This window comes from Pseudorasbora parva, chromosome 13, assembly GCF_024679245.1.
Source record: "Pseudorasbora parva isolate DD20220531a chromosome 13, ASM2467924v1, whole genome shotgun sequence".
Taxonomy (NCBI): Eukaryota; Metazoa; Chordata; class Actinopteri; order Cypriniformes; family Gobionidae; genus Pseudorasbora; species Pseudorasbora parva.
The window spans coordinates 23,038,279-23,054,048 of NC_090184.1; the positions used below are offsets into that span (position 1 = coordinate 23,038,279).

At 47.3% G+C, this 15,770-nt stretch overlaps 1 protein-coding gene across 4 annotated transcripts in view; it reads right to left on the bottom strand.

Annotated features, from left to right (window-relative positions):
- ncs1b (neuronal calcium sensor 1b) overlaps positions 1-15,770 on the bottom strand; it is an 87,981-nt gene that overhangs the window by 44,456 nt on the left and 27,755 nt on the right. The window lies entirely within an intron of this gene.

Consider the following 15,770-nt stretch of genomic DNA (forward strand, 5'->3'; position numbering starts at 1 on the left):
AGAAATATATTTCAGCTGCACTGTAGGTCAATTTGTACACAAGCGACAAGAATTTTGTCAGGGACTGTAGTAGAAGGTAAGTCTTTAGGGAAGCACGACCTTATTGTCAGGTTCCTGAGGGGCGCGAGGAGATTAAATCCGCCTCTGAAGAAAAATCTGAGAAAAATCTGTCTCTGAAGACAGTACTCCTGGTCGCATTGGCCTCTATCAAGAGGGTAGGGGGCCTGCAGGCATTTTTGGTCGACGAATCGTGCCTGGAATTTGGGCCGGACTACTCTCATGTAGTCCTGAGACCCCGGCCCGGATACGTGCCCAAGGTTCCCACCACTCCCTTCCGGGACCAGGTGGTGAACCTGCAAGCGCAGACCCAACCCTGGCTTTTCTCTGTCCTGTCTGAGCTCTTCGGACGTATGTGGACAGAACACAAAGCTTTAGGACCTCAGAGCAGCTCTTCGTCTGTTACGGAGGACAGCAGAAGGGAAAAGCTGTCTCCAAGCAGAGGATGGCCCACTGGATAGTGGATGCCATCGCCTTGGCGTATGAGTCCCAAGATGCTCCCTGCCTGCTCGGGATTAGAGCCCACTCCACTAGGGGTGTAGCCTCTCCCTGGGCGCTGGCTCGTGGCGCCTCGCTGACAGATATTTGTAGAGCTGCGGGCTGGGCGACACCCAACACGTTCGTTAGATTTTATAGCCTACGTGTAAAACATGTATCTTCCCGCGTACTCACTCCTCAGAGTCGGTAGCACCGAAGTGCCCGTTCTAGTGTTGGCTTGCTGCGCCACTCCCTTCCTCAGGGAACGGATACATGCGCTTATATGCTCCAGTCGAGTTCCCCAGCTTGGCGAACCCTGTTGAGTCCTCCGCAACCCGCGGAGGACTCAGGTCTAACACTCGTATGCAGTGTGGAACTTGTGTTAGGCTGGGTTCCATATGTAGGGACCCCCACGGTGGTCCCATATGTGTATTCTCCACGGTACGGCTCCCTAAGCACGTGTCTTTCCCTTGGAAGAGCCCGCTTTGCCATCTCAGTACGGTGACTCTCCCCCACCCATCGGGCCGGGGCCACCCCTGGAACTCCCGTATGTATCACTGCCCACGGCCAGTCCATACGTTTAATTCCACATGTTATCTCCTTTGGGGGACTGTGGCTTCCGCAGCGGCCTCCAGGGGCATGCTTTCCCAGCGTTATCCAATAGTCCACTGTTTGGGTCTTGTGGGATAGCAGTAGGGCTCTCACTGCAGGAATTTCCCCGCCAACTGAGACGGGGGACTACGGCAGGGTAGTAACTGTGGCGTTTTCCATAGGGATCCCCATTCGTCGGTCTAAGTCCGACGTACGTGACATACTCAAAGGGAACGCCTCTGTTACGTATGTAACCAGAGCCGAACAGCCCTAAACGCTCACTACGCAAGCTGTGTAGGGCCCCGCAATTTACTCAAGGCCCGCCTCCCCCTCGTGTCAAAGCGCGTCAATCAATGTTAAACACTGATGATAAAATCAAGCGGAATTATCCTTCTGGCCATGAAAAGAGGGGAAAAAACACCATGAGAGTGAATTGCAGGAACAGCAATCAGGTAAACTTGTGTTCTCTCCTCTCCAAGTTTGATGTCAGCAAATAACAGTACTCTAAAGTTAAGTTGATGTGCATCTCTTCTGTTGTCTTGCTAAGGACAGGCAAGCTATGCATCTCTTGGTCTGTCTAGCTAGCTAATGCCAGCCGCTTTCAGGCCTGTGTTCTGTGTCTTTGTGCCAGAAAATTAAAATTATTTAGTTTTTTTTGTGGGTTTTTTTGTTGTTTTTTTGATAAACGGCAACGGTGTTTGTTTACTGCAGCTCGGAAAAGATCCGCGTCGCGCAAGAACATGTGTTCATATGCGCGTGCACGAAACGAAACGAGTATTTTCCAGCAGAAATATCTGTGTGGATAGTCTACCAGACCGACAGAACAATATGATGGTCCTCCTCCTCATCATATAAGGTATGGAATTTTTACTAGTAACAATGTCTTTTTGATATCAGGGATTACATGTTCACTTGTACAAAAGTGAATTCTTGATATCAACAATGATGTCATCACTCACAGAGATTCTTGATATCTGAATCACTAGTTTGTTAAACATTACAAGAGCCAAGCCATACTATAAATAGTATTTTATATTTGAAAATGTATAAAAGGAAATCTGGGGGAGCCAGTTTGAATGGGTCTGATGCTGCTTATAAATTGTTTTATCTATAATTTGCAGGTGATATGCTTAAATTTGTATGTAGAAGAGATGCTGGATCATTTGCCAGTACAAGCACAGACCCAGATGATCCACATCCAGCCTCAGCCAGTACTAGCACAGACCCAGATGATCCACATCCAGCCTCAGCCAGTACTAGCACAGACCCAGATGATCCACATCCAGCCTCAGCCAGTACTAGCACAGACCCAGATGATCCACATCCAGCCTCAGCCAGTACTAGCACAGACCCAGTACAGCCTGATTCACCAACAGTAAAGCCGTCTTCTTCAGCAAGTACTATCTTAAGATTATATAGAAAATACTCTTTAATAAATATTGTTTGTTTGAACCTCATTCTTTGACTGTTTTGTTCAAAGGAGGAAGGATTATATTGGGAGCACTAAGGTGTCAGGTGTAACTGCATGGCAATGGCAAATGGTTTAAATAGCTTATGGGTCAGGTAGGAGGGCCCCTTAGCAGAATTTTGCTTAGGGCCCCAGGGAGTTCAGGATCGGCTCTGTATGTAACCCTCGTTCCCTGAAGGAGGGAACGGAGACGTACGTCCCGTCGCCACAGTTACTGTACCATCACTGCAGTTCGAGCCTCGGTTCGGCTCCTCAGTGAAAAACAATGGTGCGTGGTGATGAAACACCAGGCAGGTCTGAGATACTGTTGTGGAGAAGTTTAAAGCCGGATTTGGATACAAAAAGATTTCCCAAGCTTTAAACATCCCAAGGAGCACTGTGCAAGCGATAATATTGAAATGGAAGGAGTATCAGACCACTGCAAATCTACCAAGACCTGGCCGTCCCTCTAAACTTTCAGCTCATACAATGAGAAGACTGATCAGAGATGCAGCCAAGAGGCCTATAATCACTCTGGATGAACTGCAGAGATCTACAGCTGAGATGGGAGACTCTGTCCATAGGACAACAATCAGTCGTATTATGCACAAATCTGGCCTTTCTGGAAGAGTGGCAAGAAGAAAAAAAGTGTCGTTTAAAGTTTGCCACAAGCCACCTGGGAGACACACCAAACGTGGAAGAAGGTGCTCTGGTCAGATGAAACCAAAATTGAACTTTTTGGCAACAATGCAAAACGTTATGTTCGGCGTAAAAGCAACACAGCTCATCACCCTGAACACACCATCCCCACTGTCAAACATGGTGGTGGCAGCATCATGGTTTGGGCCTGCTTTTCTTCAGCAGGGACAGGAAAGATGGTTAAAATTGATGGGAAGATGGATGGAGCCAAATACAGGACCATTCTGGAAGAAAACCTGATGGAGTCTGCAAAAGACCTAAGACTGGGACAGAGATTTTTCTTCCAACAAGACAATGATCCAAAACTTAAAGCAAAATCTACAATGGAATGGTTCAAAAATAAACATATCCAGGTGTTAGAATGGCCAAGTCAACGTCCAGACCTGAATCAAATCGAGAATCTGTGGAAAGATCTGAAAACTGCTGTTCACAAACACTCCATCCAACCTCACTGAGCTCGAGCTGTTCTGCAAGGAGGAATGGGCAAAAATTTCAGTCTCTCGATGTGCAAAATTGATAGAGACATACCCCAAGCGACTTACAGCTGTAATCGCCGCAAAAGGTGGCGCAACAAAGTATTAACTTAAGGGAGCTGAATAATTTTGCACGCCCAATTTTTCAGTTTTGGATTTGTTAAAAAAGTTTGAAATATACAATACATTTCGTTCCACTTCATGATTGTGTCCCACTTGTTGATTCTTCACAAAAAATTACAGTTTCATATCATTATGTTTGAAGCCTGAAATGTGGCAAAAGGTCGCAAAGTTCAAGGGGGCCGGATTTTTCGCAAGGCACTGTACATGTGATTTATTATTATTGGTTTGTTTTGCATTATTGATTTTTTATATATATATAAACCCGCACCAAAAAAGCAGCAGAAGGAATCCTTTCCGAGCAGACTCGTAAGTAAAGCAAAAACTCTCCCGAAGAACACAAAAAAAGGCTGGTAACAGCAAAGTTCAACTCTAAAGTTGAAAGCGATACGCGGCACTTTCGCTTCCGTATTTATAGGCGGAGCGCGCACCGCATGCCAATGTTTACAGTTTTTCTTGATTGCTTTGACCTGGTTAAAGAAACTAGGATTCACTCAGTTTTCATCAGCAGTATCTAAGCAGAGCAGAAGACATGTCTTGCAAATGTTTTAACCCTTTCTCATTGGATTGACACATTTTCCTAGCCTAGAAATCTAGACGCACCCTAGCGGCAGCAAATTTAATTTGCCCGCAAGTGTGGTCTAGCAACTCTCAATTCCTATCTGAGCTGTATTCCTCAGAATCTGGACGGCCCAATCACATCGTGTAGGCTATAGAGTCGGCGGGCGGGGCCATAATGACGACGGTCGAGTTGCGTTTGCGTGCTTCTAGTAACACAGAAACTGGCGAACGGCGGCGGTCTTTCGAATCAGCTCTGACCGCGACTCTGGAAGACTTGGAGTTAAGCTTTCCTCTGAGAAAAGAACAAAGAGCGGCACTGAAGTCATTCTCAAAAAGGGAAGATGTGTTCGGAGTTTAGCCGACCGGATACGGCGAATGTTTAATCAGTCAGCGAGCTCCCCTTCACCGTCGTTGCTCCGGTTGGTATAGCGCTATCCTATCGCGTGCAGAGGGAGTTTGAAAGACAACCGTTTATCCCGCCCCTCGGATTGAGCCCTGTCTATGGTGAGTTTCCAGACCAAACATCTTGATGTGGGTCTGGCTTGTCAGGCTAACATTTTCCCTAATCTTTTGCAAAACAGTTAACACGCATGCCATTCAAGCATTCTGAACTCCATTGTTTTAGCTGTGGTAACCAAACAGAAACCATGTATTCCTAACTATTAGAAACTACCTTGATCAGTATGAAATCACTGAAGCGCCTGTTTGACACTCCTTTACACAAATCTTCAATTAGCAATCAGTCTGCAGGCCTTATAAAAAAGGTGCCATGTCTGTGTTGTGTCATCTGTGTTTTACTCAGAGAATAATGGAGCTTGAAGTTAAGGGGGCACATCATGTCTTTATTTATGTTAATTAAGCCGGCTTTAATCTCAGCAAAGTGGGGAGACGTGGAAGGAACCTCATTGAGTACATGGGTACATGGCAGATATCACAGTTCCAGGACAGAGGGCTGCCAACATAACCATGTGTTCTGCCATCTCCAATGATGTTTTCTTATGCCATATCCCTGCTATTGGCCCATACAACACCAACGACTCATAGCATTTCTGAATTCACTTCATGAGAGGCTGATCCCACCCGAGGAGAGGGTGCTGTTTAGGCCTGGCATGCCACTCTTCGCCATCATCTGGGACAATGTGGCGTTCCACTACTCTCGCCTTGTCAATGAGGGGTTTAGGGTACACCCTTGTATGTTGATTCTGTTCCTCCCAGCATATTACCCATTTTTGAATCCGATAGAAGAGTTCTTCAGTGCTTGGAGGTGGAAGGTTTATGATCTTTATGATCAAGAAGATTTTTTCCTATGTGCATTGCGAGAGGATATTGAATGTGATGTGGATGAGGCCATGTGGCCCCATCGTCACAACAGAAGAGACTGAGTAGTGGCTATGTCTTATACTCCAATATATTGTACTGTATTTTGGTTTACATGTATTTTCTGTAATATTTACAGTATTTCAGTTTTCAGACATGGTTTGAAAAAAAAAATATCATGGAGTCAATAAAAAAATGCATCAAAGCATTTCTTCACACTGAGTTCTGTATTTTGTATTTTGTTGTCCATTGTGTAATGATTGACGGAAAGAGCTCATACACTTGTTTGCAAGTTGTGTTGTTTGAAGGCAAAATTTGCTTTTGTTGCATATTTTAAATGTTTTGGCACGGTTAGAGCCTTTTGCAAACAAAATGTGTCCTTTTGACCATGAGTGCCACTGTTTTGGCCTGTGTGTTAACTCTTATGAAAATGTGGAGTTTGAGTTGACGGCTGCAGCAAAGCAATCAAGAAAAACTGTATTGGCTCATTTGTAAACACGAAGTAGATTGGTCTTGATCCCAATTCGTCGGTCAGCTCCAACGTACATCGAACATGACCGACTGAAAGGGAAATGGACGCATCGATTTAATCAGTTTCTTTATATGATTACAGCGTAACATTTGTGTAACTTGTTTGTGTTGTTGTAGAGTTTTCTCAATTACTTTTGCTCAATTCTCAAATTAAATTCTTAAAATAATAAGTTCAGATCTATAAATTGGCATTCTGTGTGGTATAGTAACCAGTTGGTGTCAACAAAAAGGCCATGGTTGACTGCCATGGTGAAAAAAACATCTAAACATTTTGACCGGTACGGCTAACACAATGACAAAAAAACAACAAAAAATATTTATTTTTGGTGGCATTGGCCAATTCACTGACACAATAAATAGCTTTTGACGCATGATTTAAATGTTTTGGGTGAGTTAGTACATTTTGCAGAGGTGCAATAGTTGTGATGTCCCATTTAACAGCTGTGACAATAACACTAACAGTTTAGAGAATGTTAAGACAGAATGAGCCAAAGCATTTGAGAAAAACTTTAACATGAATGTTAACATCTGTGTTCACCCTGGAACATTATTGCTTTTTGTCACGGTTCATGGATTCCCTGTCTCACTCTTGGGTGCGTGTTGAATGTAGGTGAGGGCGGAGCCTGGGATTGGCTCATCACGCACCTGTGGCTGATCACCTGCACCAGCTGCAACTCATCACCTTCACCCTATTTAGTCTCTCTGTTTCTCTCTTGTCTTTGTCAGAGCGTTGTTGGATGTTTCCCCTTGTGTCTCCGTGTTGGTTGTCGTTTCCCCCTTCCGTGAAACGCTGGATCCCTTCCCGGATTACCTGTACCGACCTCCCGAGTCACAGCTGCTCACAGCCTGCCCGTGTCGCCAACAGAGCCTCTCTCACTGCTCTGTCTTATCCGGACTTCTTCAGTGTTCTGAGTTTTCACCTTTGTGACACTATCCGTCAAATAAACTAATTACTTGCTTTTGAATCCTGCCTCTGTGAATCCGTTACAGAACGCTCTGACCAACCATGGATTCAGCGAGTATCAACGCCCTACTGACCAGCAGCAACGAGAGACTGGACCAGCAGGAGGCGAACTTAACTGCCACAGGACAGGCAGTACACACCTTGGTGGCACGGGTGGCCGAGCTGACCCAACAGATGCAACAACTCGTCGGTCCCACTGTGCCCGACCCACCGCCGATTCCCCACACACCATCTGCATCACGGCAACCGGAACCACGTCTGCCTACCCCCGAGAGTTATGCCGGTGAGAGCAATTATTGCAGAGCCTTCCTTACCAAGTGTTCCTTGTTTTTCGCTCTTCAACCGCAGACTTTCAACACGGGAAGATCCAAGGTGGCATTCGTCCTCACCCTGCTCTCCGGACGAGCCGCACTTTGGGGAACGGCGGTGTGGGAGAACCAACATCCTTGCTGCTCCTCGTTCCAGACGCTGGCGGCAGAGATGAGAAGGGTGTTTGACCGAGCGGTGACCGGAAGAGAAGCGGCACGTCAACTCGCAGAGCTCCGCCAAGGTAACCGCTCGGTCTCGGATTATTCCATCGAGTTCCGCACCCTGGCCGCCGAGTGCAAGTGGAACGAGGAGGCACAGTGGGACATGTTCCTGCATGGGCTGGCTGACCGCATCCAGAAGGAGATATTCGCCATCGACCTTCCGGAGAAGATTGACGGTCTCATTGACCTTGCCTTGAGGGTGGACGCTCGTCTGAGTCGGCTGAGGTCCAGGATGGAGCCTCAGCATGGGAGTGTCGAATGCCCTCAGGCCAGCGCAACGGATGCGGTCAGCTACACCTTCGACCCGGAGCCCATGCAGGTGGGTCGAGCTCGGCTCTCCCGGGAGGAGAAGGCAAGACGGAGATCCCGTGGTCTTTGCCTGTACTGCGGCGGGAACGGACACCTGCTAGACTCCTGCCCGGTAAAAGACCACGCCCGGCGGTAAAAGGAAGGCTACTGTCGGGCGGGATCTCCGTGGAAAAGACCTCATCCTCCACTCTCCTCCCGGTGAGATTGCTGTGGGCAGCTCAGGATTTTTCCAGCCTCGCCCTCCTCGACTCGGGAGCGGAAGGTAACTTCATTGACTCTGCCCTTGCTCACAAACTTAACATACCCACCATTGCACTCAAGAACACCATTTCTGTCAACGCACTCAACGGACAAGTTCTCCCTGACATTTCATTCACCACTGAACCACTTACACTGATCACTTCCGGCAACCACACAGAACGCATTTCATTTTTCATCCTGGACTCCCCTTTGGCTCCCGTTGTCCTCGGTCACCCTTGGCTGGAGTTACACAATCCAAGGGTTGACTGGGGACAAAACTCTGTGTCTGCGTGGAGTGATAGATGTTATGAGTCTTGTTTGGTGTCTGCTTGTTCGTCTGTTTCTCGTTCTGTTTTTCAGAGTGAGACGGTGAATCTGTCTAACGTGCCTCCGGAGTACCTCGACCTGAAGGAAGTGTTCAGTAAGTCCCGAGCTGCTTCTCTCCCTCCGCATCGTCCCTATGACTGTGCTATAGATTTACTCCCAGGTAAGTCTCCGCCTAAGGGCAAACTATACTCTCTTTCTATTCCAGAGAGGGAGGCCATGGAGAAATATATTTCTGATTCTCTAGCCTCCAAATTCATCCGCCCTTCCTCTTCTCCAGCGGGGGCGGGGTTCTTCTTCGTGGGGAAGAAGGATGGTTCTCTGCGACCTTGCATTGATTACCGAGGGCTGAATAACATCACGGTAAAGAATACCTATCCTTTGCCGTTGATGTCTTCAGCTTTCGAGAGGTTACAGGGAGCATCCGTCTTCACGAAGTTGGACTTACGTAACGCTTATCATTTGGTTCGCATCAGGGAGGGGGATGAATGGAAAACCGCATTTAATACCCCCAGGGGGCATTTTGAATACTTGGTCATGCCTTTCGGCCTTTCCAACTCCCCAGCGGTTTTCCAGGCACTCGTCAATGATGTGTTGAGAGACATGGTCGACCAATTCATATATGTCTACCTGGATGACATTTTGATTTTTTCTTCGTCTCTCCAGGAACATGTTCGACACGTCAGACGAGTGCTTCAGAGGTTGCTAGAGAATGGGCTTTTTGTCAAGGCGGAGAAATGCGCTTTTCATGCACAGTCTGTTCCTTTTTTAGGGTACATCGTGTCATCGGAGGGAATGCGCATGGATCCCGACAAGGTTAAGGCTGTGATGGATTGGCCAAGTCCAGATTCCCGTAAGGCCCTACAGAGGTTTCTGGGGTTCGCCAATTTCTATCGGCGTTTTATTCGCAATTTCAGCCAACTAGCCGCACCTCTGACTGCCTTGACCTCTCCCCGAATGACGTTCAGGTGGTCCGATACAGCCGAGGCTGTATTCGCCAAACTGAAAAGCCGCTTTGTTTCGGCTCCCATCTTAGTCGCCCCTGATCCCACACGTCAGTTCGTGGTAGAGGTCGACGCGTCAGAGGTGGGGGTAGGAGCGGTTCTTTCACAGCGCTCTCCCTCAGATGACAAGATGCACCCGTGCGCGTTTTTCTCCCATCGTCTTTCTCCTGCCGAACGCAATTATGACATTGGTAACAGAGAGTTGTTGGCCGTCAAGTTAGCGTTGGAGGAGTGGCGTCATTGGCTTGAAGGGTCGGGGGTACCTTTTATTGTATGGACGGATCATAAGAACCTTGAATATATTAGATCTGCTAAAAGACTCAACTCCAGGCAGGCTCGGTGGGCACTTTTTTTCGGACGTTTTGACTTTGTTCTCTCGTACCGCCCCGGGTCTAAAAACATCAAACCCGACTCTTTATCTCGTATTTTTGATGCTTCCGAACGCCCGGTTACTCCCGAGTGTATTTTGCCAGAGAAGATAGTTATCTCTACACTCACATGGGAGATCGAATCGAAGGTCAAAGTGGCCTTAGAAGGGGTAACGCCCCCGCCCGGCGGCCCACCGAGTTGTTTGTTCGTTCCGGAGGGGTTAAGATCCGAGGTCCTCAAATGGGGTCACTGCTCCAACATTGCCTGTCATCCAGGGGTAAACCGCACTTGCAGTTTAATAAAGCAACGATTTTGGTGGCCACTTATGGCTCGCGACGTTCGCAGTTTTGTTTTGGCTTGCTCGGTCTGTGCGGTTGGTAAGACATCTAACCAACCTCCCCAGGGGTTACTTCAGCCGCTGTCTGTTCCTTCGAGACCCTGGTCCCACATCGCTCTAGATTTTGTTACCGCCCTCCCGCCCTCCCAGGGCAAGACGGTCGTTTTGACCGTCGTGGACCGATTCTCGAAGGCAGCACATTTCATTCCCTTGCCCAAATTACCCTCAGCCAAGGAGACAGCGGTATCTGTAGTAGATCACGTCTTTCGGTTACATGGCCTCCCGATGGACGTGGTCTCCGACAGAGGTTCCCAATTTGTGTCCAAATTTTGGCAGGAGTTTTGTAAATTACTAGGAGCCACGGTTAGTCTGTCTTCGGGTTATCACCCCCAAAGCAACGGTCAGACCGAGAGAGCCAATCAGGATCTGGAGAGAGTGTTGCGATGTTTGGTATCCAAGAATCCTTCATCCTGGAGCCAGCAACTCTCTATGGTTGAGTACGCTCATAACTCGTTACCAGTGTCATCTACGGGCCTTTCGCCATTTGAGTGTAGTGTAGGTTACCAGCCACCTATTTTTCCTAGTCTGGATTCCGAGGTCGCGGTCCCCTCTGTTCACGCCTTTATCCAGAGGTGTCATCGCACATGGACCAGAGCCCGTGAGACTCTGCTCCAGGTGGGAGCGCGCACCAAGGCTAAAGCCGATCGCCACCGGTCTAAGCCTCCCGTTTACGTCGTCGGTCAAAAAGTGTGGCTTTCTACCAAGAACATTCCTCTCCGCTCCGTATCTAATAAACTTGCTCCCAAATTTATCGGCCCGTTCACTGTCACCAAGATCATTAGTCCGGTGACAGTCCGCCTCAAACTCCCTCCGGCGTACAGGAGGATTCATCCCGCCTTCCATGTATCCAAAATCAAACCTGTTTTTCACTCCCACCTTAATCCGCCAGTCCCGGTTCCCCCACCGCCGCGACTCGTAGATGGGGAACCAACTTATTCGGTTAATCGCATTCTGGATTCTAGACGGAGGGGACGCGGTTTCCAGTACTTGGTGGACTGGGAAGGTTACGGTCCGGAGGAGAGAAGTTGGGTTCCTGCTAGGGACATTCTGGATCACTCCCTTATTGATGATTACAATCAACAGGTAAGGTCGGCTGGGAGCGTCAGGGGACGCTCCTAGGGGGAGGGGTACTGTCACGGTTCATGGATTCCCTGTCTCACTCTTGGGTGCGTGTTGAATGTAGGTGAGGGCGGAGCCTGGGATTGGCTCATCACGCACCTGTGGCTGATCACCTGCACCAGCTGCAACTCATCACCTTCACCCTATTTAGTCTCTCTGTTTCTCTCTTGTCTTTGTCAGAGCGTTGTTGGATGTTTCCCCTTGTGTCTCCGTGTTGGTTGTCGTTTCCCCCTTCCGTGAAACGCTGGATCCCTTCCCGGATTACCTGTACCGACCTCCCGAGTCACAGCTGCTCACAGCCTGCCCGTGTCGCCAACAGAGCCTCTCTCACTGCTCTGTCTTATCCGGACTTCTTCAGTGTTCTGAGTTTTCACCTTTGTGACACTATCCGTCAAATAAACTAATTACTTGCTTTTGAATCCTGCCTCTGTGAATCCGTTACACTTTTAAACCGAGGTGCAACAGACGAGGTGTGTAAGTCTTCTTCAGACTTACATACCCTCCAGAAGCTTGCGTTCTGCAAGTGAATGACGCCTTGTGGTTCCATCCCAAAGAGGCATGAAATCACTCTCACAGACCTTTTCTTGGACCATTTTCAACTGGTGGAATGGCCTGCCGATCTTAATTTGTGTAGCTAAATCTGTAGCCATTTTAAAAAAGCATCTTAAGATACATCTTTTCCAACTGCACCTGACCAATAAAGACTAGCACTTAAGTATCCGATTAAATGTTCTATTTGTTTGTCTAAAAAAATAAAAATAAAATAAAAAATGTGTGCTCGATTAACTAAGACTTCTTACAGCATGTGCAGGTTGTTGCCCTTGTTTGTTTTGTTGCTTCTATTGCTCTCCTCTTTTTGTAAGTCGCTTTGGATAAAAGCATCTGCTAAATGATTAAATGTAAATGTAAACCCATGAATTTAATGGTATCAGTCAGGAGTTATTAAGCAGAGAAACACACAAGACAGACATAACAAACTTCCTCCATTGTTTACTCTTCACTTCTGTTCTCACACACATTGAATCATTAATGACTTAAATTTAAGTCTATTCCTAACACAAAGCAATCATGTGACCTTGTGTGTGTGTTTTGTTGTTTAGCAAGACTGCTGACAAAAGCTTTGTCACTTACAGTACTTCAGCTCTGCCAGCCATTAAACGGCACTTCAGTAGATTGCAGTATATTCAAATACAGACTTTCATTATGATGTCCAGGACACACGAGTCCATTAGCTCCTGCAGGGGAAGACAACTGACTAAATGAATCGCTCAGATGTTTAATTGTCGCTCCGAGGGCTGTTGGTTAACCTATATGCACACTCATTAATTCAGCCTCTGCACTATTAACTGCTATGCAAAGTAGTTGGATGATCAAGACACATCAGTGAATATAAGAACAGTCATTTAAATGCATATAGCTTGTGGGACACCTGGTTTATACTGGGAATTTAATTTATGTATGATTAACCAGTGACAGAATCAAGAGGACAAAAAATGCTGTGGAATGCAGTCTGCAAGGCTAATGTAGTTATTTAATTTAGTTTGAGATCAGGGAGGACGATGGTCACATCAGTTCTAAGACTGAAAGACAACGATTAAAATCACAATCACACACACACACACACACACACACACACACACACACACACACACACACACACACACACACACACACACACACACACACACACACAAATAATCTGCCTCAAACATGGCTGACAGTCTGTTCACTGACCATCTGATGAATATTGCTGGTAAATAATTGGTTCAAAACCACCAGTTCCACATGCTTTATGTAACCTCTGGAAATAAACAGTTTTTTTCAAGAGGGCACCTTAATAGCAATTTTAACTAAATATGATATCCCTGACAAGGTCTAGAGCTGGCTGCCCACCCAAACTGTGTGATCGGAGGAGAAGGGCCTTAGTCAGGGAGGTGACCAAGAACCTGATGGTCACTCTGACAGAGCTCCAGAAAAAACAACTATCTCTTCAGGACTCTACCAATCAGTCCTGTGTGGTAGAGTGGCCAGACGGAAGCCACTCATAAGTAAAAGGCACATGACAGTCCACCTGGAGTTTGCTAAACGACACCTAAAGGAGTCTCAGACCATGAGAAACAAAATTCTCTGGTCTGATGAAACAAAGAATGAACTCTTTGGCCTGAATGGCAAACGTCATGTCTGGAGGAAACCAGGCACCATTCATCAACTGGCCAATATAATCCCTACAGTGAAGCATGGTGGTGGCAGCATCCTGCTGTGGGGATGTTTTTCAGCGGCAGGAACTGGGAGACTAGTCAGGATCAAGTCAGTTGCCAAACTTCCCAGGAGTGGATGTCCCATTCACCCCAAGGTCAAACTCTACACTGCTCAGAGAAAATGCACACACACACACACACACACACACACACACACACACACACACACAAAAAAAAACATCTCAGACCTCAGTTAGAATGTTAAATGTTAAAGTTCACAATTAGAAAAAGAACCAATGTGTCTTGTTCGGAAGACTGGCCAGAAGAAAGCATATTCTCTCTAAAAAGACCATGGCAGCACAGCTAAGGTTTGCAAAGTTCTGAAGAAACCATAAGACTTCTGGAACAATGTCCTTGGGACAGATAAGACCAAAGTGGAGATGTTTGGCCATAATGCACAGTGCCACATTTGGTACACAAATACATCATACCAACTTGTCAGCTACAGTGGTGGAGGGGTGATGATTTGGGCTTGCAGACTTGGGCACCTCACAGTCATTAAGTTGACCATTAACTCATCTGTATACCAAAGTATTCTAGAGTCAAATGTAAGGCCATTTGTCTGACAGGTAAAGCTTGGACAAAATAGGCACAAGCACACCAGCAAATATATGACAGAATGGCTGAAAAAGAAAAGAATAAAGGTGTTGCAATTGCCTAAAGTCCAGACCTCAACACGATTGAAATGCTGTGGTGAGCCCTTAAGAGAGCCGTTCATAAACAAATGCCTGCAAACCTCAATGAACTGAAGCAACATTGTAAAGAATATTTCTCCACAAAGATGTGAGAGACTGATACAGAAAATTATTACTTCAAGTTATTGCTCCTAAAGGTCGTTCTACAAGCTATTAAATCACCGGGTGAACTTTGTTTTTCACACATGGCCAATTTGGCTTTATTTTATTTTTTTGTAAATAATGCCATGTGTTGTTATTCATCATGTAGGTTGTATAAAACTAATTTAAAGACCTGCTAAGGACCACATGATTTGCATTATGTTTTTAAAGTTAAACGTCATAGGAGGGTGCACTTTGTTTTTCACATGAATGTATATGCCATTTACAGTTCCCTATATCGAGGGAACTCAACACTGCGTCGTCGAGTGACGACACTCTGGGAACGCCCCCAGCGTGACGGCTCTGAAGTATGAATGAAATCAGCCACCAATCCGATTGGTGCAACGTCGTGACGTAACCGGCGACGGCGTACACGGAAGCTATAAGAAGGCGCCGCCCCAAACAACAGACAGTCTTTGCTCTTCAGCGAGGCGCTCTGTGTGAATATTGTTTGTCTATTTACTGTTGTCTGTCTGAATATCAGTCCCTTTTTCGAAAAAGCATGGCAAGCGAGCAATTTAGAAGGTGTGTTCATCCGTGCCCGCGCTTTATCACGGGCTCGGACACACACCAGCTGTGTGTGCAGTGTCTCGGAGCGCAGCACGCTCAGGCGGCGCTTGAGGGTGCCGCCTGCAGCGAGTGTGAGAGGCTGCCGCTCCGGGTGCTGCGCTCACGGCTGGCCGTCTTCACCGAAGGCGGTCAGGCTCGCGAGCCCCGTGGGTCTGGTCCCGCGTCTGTTGAGGCAGCGCGGCGGCGTAGATCCTGGGGCTCACAACTGGATCTCGCGACGGGAGGCGGGCATGCTGAGGCATCTTCCCAATCCTCGTCCGATGATTCAGACGCTCTTCCGCCTCGTGAGGAAGCCCGCGCTGCGGCTTCTTCCCACGAGGTTGATAACCCAGTGCTGATGCTGTCTGATTCCGAGGGATCAGATCAGTTCAGCCTGGAGGCGGGCGGAGTGCAGGTGAATTCACCTCTTCACTCTCCCGCTCAAGAAGAGCTGGTGGACGTGCTGACACGTGCTGTGGCCAAACTCAGTATCGACTGGCCACAGGATAAGGTGGAAGTCCAGCCTGTGAGCAGGTTGGATGGACGCTTCTTCAAAAAGCGTGCTCAGCCGCCACGCAGGGGCTTGCCGTTTTTCCCG